The sequence below is a fragment of the Populus nigra genome, chromosome 9 (assembly GCF_951802175.1).
Source record: "Populus nigra chromosome 9, ddPopNigr1.1, whole genome shotgun sequence".
Lineage (NCBI taxonomy): Eukaryota > Viridiplantae > Streptophyta > Magnoliopsida > Malpighiales > Salicaceae > Populus > Populus nigra.
Genome location: NC_084860.1, coordinates 13,926,825 through 13,932,824, shown reverse-complemented (window position 1 = coordinate 13,932,824; position 6,000 = coordinate 13,926,825). Strand labels below are relative to the sequence as shown.

Below are 6,000 nucleotides of genomic sequence, written 5' to 3'. Positions count from 1 at the left end.
GCGAGATGTATCCTAATATGACATGTTTTCCTATTATGGCTTGTGTTATTGCATATACCCTTCTTTTGCATCCATCTCATTGTGTAAATGAGTAGAAATTTATCGATCACGCCTGAATTTCTATCTAGTTAAGTTTGCATCAACTCGAGGACTAATGTAATCACTTCATTCTAACTTATTTGATAATGGATAAAATGACATGTCATATGCTAATCTGTAGTTATTCCATATATGTGTTCTTTTTTTTGTTCTCATTCAAGCCATTATTGATATATTGAGTCCAGCTTACATATTCTCTTATAACATAAATCAAATTTGCACCTTCAAGATTCATAACACATTCTCATTAAATCTTTTTTCATAGTCAGGTCTTTGAATTTGTGATTGAAGTTGCTAACAAAATATTAGGCATAATACCAATGGTATCCTATAGGTTCATGCCAAATTTCTGCTACTCTATTTTTTATGACTACATGTTTATCTGATATTATACATGTGCATGTTCAATCACTAGCAACGTATCTCTGTAAGCAAAGCAAAAACATTTCCAATTGGAATTATTTTCTTCATCAACAATTGCAAATATAAAAAAAAAATCTCATTATTTACATCAAAAGCAACTACAATTAATAAATTCTCATCATATCACCGATACAAATGTGTGTCATCAATATTAATAATTGGTCTATACTACTTGAAACCTTTAATATAGGGTCCAAATGACCAAAAAAATAGAGTTTGATTATTGGACTTGTATTCAACTGAATGTGCAATGTGCCACTATTTAACTATTTCATTTTTAATGCCAAATGTTTGTCCAACCTCCAAATCAAACCCTCTTGTCATACGTCTATGACTAAGTGCTCAATCATGAGAAACAATAGAACTAGACCTAGAAGCATCTTTAAATTCAAGAATAAGAGGTGTCAATTCATAATCAATATCAACATCATTATCAATATTATCATCATGTTTACTGACACATTCAGGTTCTAAAGTCTCATCATTTTCATTGTCGCTAGGCTTAGAATAGTCAAATCTATGTTGATCAACAAATGAATTATCAAACATAGTATCATCTATCCTTAGCATCAAATTATCCAACAATAAACTATTTTTATTAACTAACTTTAAAGGATCGATAGAAGTTGTCACAAACATAGATTTTGGTCAACTACTCACATACAATACCATCAGTTCAAACCACTTTGGACGAAAAAATTTGTTAGTCTTAAAATTGTCATCACACATAATTGGTATAGGATAATACTAGTACTCACCAATTTGACACCTTCAAGTTATTTAAACATCAAAATCATTATAATTCCATCCAAGTCCATGACAAATAATTTCTTTCATTTCTATCTAAATTATCATTTAACAACAAATTGCTCCTGTTATTATATGTGATAATGGTGTCAGTGTAATGACATAACATAAATATGTTATAAGATACTCTATAAAAAAATTTAAAAAAAAACACAAATTAGATTCTAGTCAACTGGATTTAATTTTAACTAAATTGCATCACCTCAACCTTTATTGGAAAAATTTATAGCATATTCAATCAAATTCCAAAAATTTAACATAAAAGCAAACTTGACCAAAATTAAACATAATTCATAATACCAAATATAATTGATATTTGTATGCTCAATTACATTAAATCAAACCCAAATTCATAGCAAATTAAAATAATTCAAAGAAAATATAAAATTCATCAACTTATCAACAACTCAATGCAACGTGTAATTTGTCATAATTATATTGTATACATGCTATATTGCATGAAATCATTAAGTGTGGTTAATTACATTATTAGTTGATTCCAACAATCTATATAAAATTTCTAATTCAAAAACTTATCCAAAATTAAACCAACACATAATTAATTGAAATAATTAATTCATAATTAATTTAACTTATTTTTATATTCAACTATATCAAATCAACTCTAATTGATCATATACATAACTAATTTATCATTAATTCAACAAACTCTAAATTCATCCTAAACCCTAAAGTCAACCTAAACAGTTATTTTATTTCAACTAAAACAAATACAAATTTATGGCAATGTAGTATGTCGACCTTATTTGTAGGACAAGAAAAATAGCTATGGTGGCGGTGGTATCAGTGGCTGGATGGATTTTAATCACAAAAACATCCAAGGATGCTTAGAGACTAGGATGGGTTTGATTTTTTATTATTTGAAGGGGGGAAAAGTGTTTGGTGGGTTTTTTAGAGAGATAAGGATTAAGGGTGTTGGTCAATTTGGAGAGAGAGGAGGGGCTATTCTGTATGTGTGTTTTTCGATCTGAGAAGAAACTTAAATTTTAATTGATATCGTGCTTCAGAAGCGCGACAATTATCTTGTCGCACTTAGGAATAGCGACATTTAATAAATATCGCGCTTTATAAGCACAACAAGGTAAAAATGATATTTCACCAAACTTTTTTAAACTTGTGTTATTCTGTCAAAAGTTTTAATCTTTTTAATTATATAAAGGTTAGGAGTGATACATATATATGTATGGTTTTATTTGGTGTTTAATTAGACATTTAATTAAAATAATGAGATTAATCTCTTTTTTTTTAAAAGAAAATCGGGGGAACAATGGCTACCTCTGGAAATAAACTAGCTCGTCATTCCAATTTTACAATGTTAATGCATATTAAGTGTAAAGTGTAAAAACAGTGAATGTAATTGGAATAATAATGCTCATAAATTAGCATATAAAATCCTTGTTGATTGCAGTTCTTAATTATGACAACTCTATGAATTGATTAGTTGGATCCGATATCATTTAATAGTTTGTAAAGATTAGATACATTTATATACCGTTATTATCGATAAGATAAGGGTATAATTAATAATCAAGAACCATCAGAACTAAAAATTTAAATGGTTAATTAGAAACTGAAATATATTTATATCCAACAATCACTACTACTGTAATAATACAACTAGGCACCAGAACGCAATGTCTCTAGAACATACGCTCCATGCAGCTGCTGGTGTTTATGGAACTGGATAATATTTGTTCTTACACATGCACTTATATGATATAGGGCATGCCTCGGACTGAGCAAGGGAGGAACATAGTGAGCTAACAATTTTTAACACACAGGGTGTACATGACCCACAAGCATGGGAGCAATCTGGTAATCTAGAGCCGGCAATTTGAAGTGGGTGTGCTCCATTTTGCTTCATTCGCTCCCTCACTACTCCCTTTGAAGTTAGTGTCAGCCTCCCCATGGTGCTGTTTCTTTTTCTTGGCCATGTAGTATATCGTTCACGGTTACTATGAAGACCTGTAAAACATGACATATATTGATAATTTTTAATAAGAAGAAGAAACATGCAATGCTCGTTATATAGTTTTTTGATCATGGATCACTTATTATCCACACACATACATGAACGGAGTTAGGATTCAAATATAAAGGGGGTAAAGAGAAATTTTCAAGAAGTACGAGAGCAAATGTCTTGAAAGAAAAGGGATGAATTTGAACTTCCAGAATTGACGGTGGCTAAAATGAATTGTTTTGAAAAATCTAAGGGTGCAATTTCCCCTCTTCTCCTCGATGCAAGTCCCTAGCTTGTTGAGTATAAATGGTTAATTAATTCTACGTCAAGATCGAAAATTCACCTCCATAAATCCTTGTGTGTGCATGTATGTATCGAATTGAGATTTGATATACAGGCTCTTTTCACTAGGAAGAATGTTGATCGAGTCTTACTTCTAAAGATCGATGTATATTCAACGAAGTGGAGATTAAGAAGTAAGAATACAGATATATTACGCACACAAAACTAAAAATCATGCATAGGACGGAGCCCTGTACTTACTAATTCTGACAGCAGACATGGTCATGAATGGAATGATGAGAGCGGCAGCAACAAATATTGCCAAAACGTAGAAGAGTGGATGTTTCATTGCCCTGGGATTTAATTTCGTAAAATTATATATTGAGCCCTACAGTCAGAGATAGCAAGAGGGAAGTGTGAGAAGGTGTGTATTTATAAGGGCTGGCAAAAAAGAAGGTATTGAAGTGTGTCACAGGCCTTCTATGGGAAAGAGAGATTGAGCTCACATGAAAATGGGTGAGCCCGAAGTCCTCACATGGATTCGTCTTCCACACTGAATTGCCTGAGCATCTTGTGCCCCCCTGTAAAGTATGATATTGCCATGTGTTAAAATTCTGTTGGTTCTGTAATTAATGAAGTGCCTTGACATGGTTCTTCATTGGTCAAAACCAAAAAAAACACCAGAAATTTTAAGACTCCAAGAGACTGAGAGGCAGATAAGCGCAAGCTTCTTGTCCTTGCCGCTTGGTTCTTGGCCTCTTGGGGCTGGCAGTGACAGCTCTCTCTCTAAAGGTAATATTTTACCCAATGATTTTTTTTATTTATTTATTAGTATTTTAATATTTCTAATTTTTGGAAGTCTTTTTATGTAATTTAATTATTTTTTTCAAATTCAAATTTGCGTTTTTTCCATTTTTTATTATTTAAAAAAAATATTTATAATTTTATTATGCCTCAACCCACAAAAACCTTAATGAATCAAAAGTACAAGGATACAATAAGTAAAAAATTGTTAAGGGAAAACATTAAAAGACATAGGAACAAAACCTACCATTAACCTCTAAAGAAACGGCGGGACAGCTACAAGGCCTCTATCAATTGTTTGGGAATTTGGGCCTCTATTAATTATCTGGTAAATCAGGGCCTATAAATATAGCAGGCAGATCATTGTTATTGGGCCAATAAAAGCCCTTTTCAAGAGAACCGGGCTAGAGAAAAGAAGAACAGCCCATTTAGGCCCAACCAAGTCCTCAAGGAATAAGGATTCGGCAAGCACACTTGTTCCTTCTCTTTTCTTTTTCTGGGTGGTGATTAAAGTTATATCTTCTCTACTATCACAGGGGAAGCAGCAGCAGCAGCAGCAGCAGCAGCAGCAGCAGCAATAATAATAATAATACTCGTACATGAACAGATTAATGAATCTTAAGAAATAAATAGACAGTACCTTCCCCTCAAAACACTAGCATTATACTGTTTTGTCCATTAAAAAATTAATCAAAGCATTATCCAGTGGGTAAGATGCGAGACAAGATGAAAGCATTTATAAGAGAAATGACCCTTCTGGCTGCTTCTGTTTGTGGATTGTAAGTTTGCTTGTTTGGTAACGCTGGTGGTTGCAATTTCTTGTCGATTAGATGCAAGGTGAAGGTGACAATAGTAAAAGTAGGAATTTGAACCCAGAACTGTCACAGTTCACATGGTTGTCTGGTCATCGTCATCATTGACAATTTTTCATCATAAACATAGCTCATTCATGAAGCTCTGGCGAGGTGAATTGTAAGCTCATTCCATGATTTGCTCCATTCCCATCCACATGACTACATCTGACATTTTCAGACATTTTTTGTATTTTACTTCCCTGTAAAATTTAAGCTTTTCTTTGCTTGCTATCGGATGGCACATCATACATTGCCCTCTTGTTGACTGATCACTGTCGCTATATATATTGCGTAGCAGCTTTGGTCCTACACCACATGATGAACTGTGAAGAACTAATATTTGTACATTTTGGGGACTAATTTTGCTCATTGTCGAATCTTGAATTGAATAAAAAATTCTACACGCTCTTGTTCGTGTTCTAATTTATAGAATTTGAACGTGGGGGCTTGAAAAGTTTAATCTCTAACGTTCAAAATAACAAAAATGTCTGCCTCGGAGAAAAGAAATAGGTATACTTGAGACAAAACCTGTTTTTCCGTCTTTTGAAAGCTTGCATTGCCTGCCTGAACTTGCAAGTAATAGTAATATTCTGAGGTAACATACTCCTATATAAAATGGTGTTCAAATTATTATTTTCTTTATATTTATAAGAAATGGAAGTTTCTGTTTTTTTTTTTTTTTTTGGGAAGAAGACCCCATGTGATGATTCATATTAGGCTGCCTCTTCCAATGCAGCAGTGCATTGATGT

The 6,000-nt window shown here is 32.7% G+C and overlaps 1 long non-coding RNA gene across 1 annotated transcript; it reads right to left on the bottom strand.

Annotated features, from left to right (window-relative positions):
* Positions 1 to 2,890: 2,890 nt before the first annotated feature.
* Positions 2,891 to 3,990, bottom strand: LOC133702706 (uncharacterized). Its single transcript, XR_009843786.1, has 2 exons — positions 3,854 to 3,990; positions 2,891 to 3,315 (listed from the first exon to the last, which is right to left on the bottom strand). It is a non-coding gene; the product is annotated as an uncharacterized LOC133702706 (long non-coding RNA).
* Between the last annotated feature and the right edge of the window lie 2,010 nt (positions 3,991 to 6,000).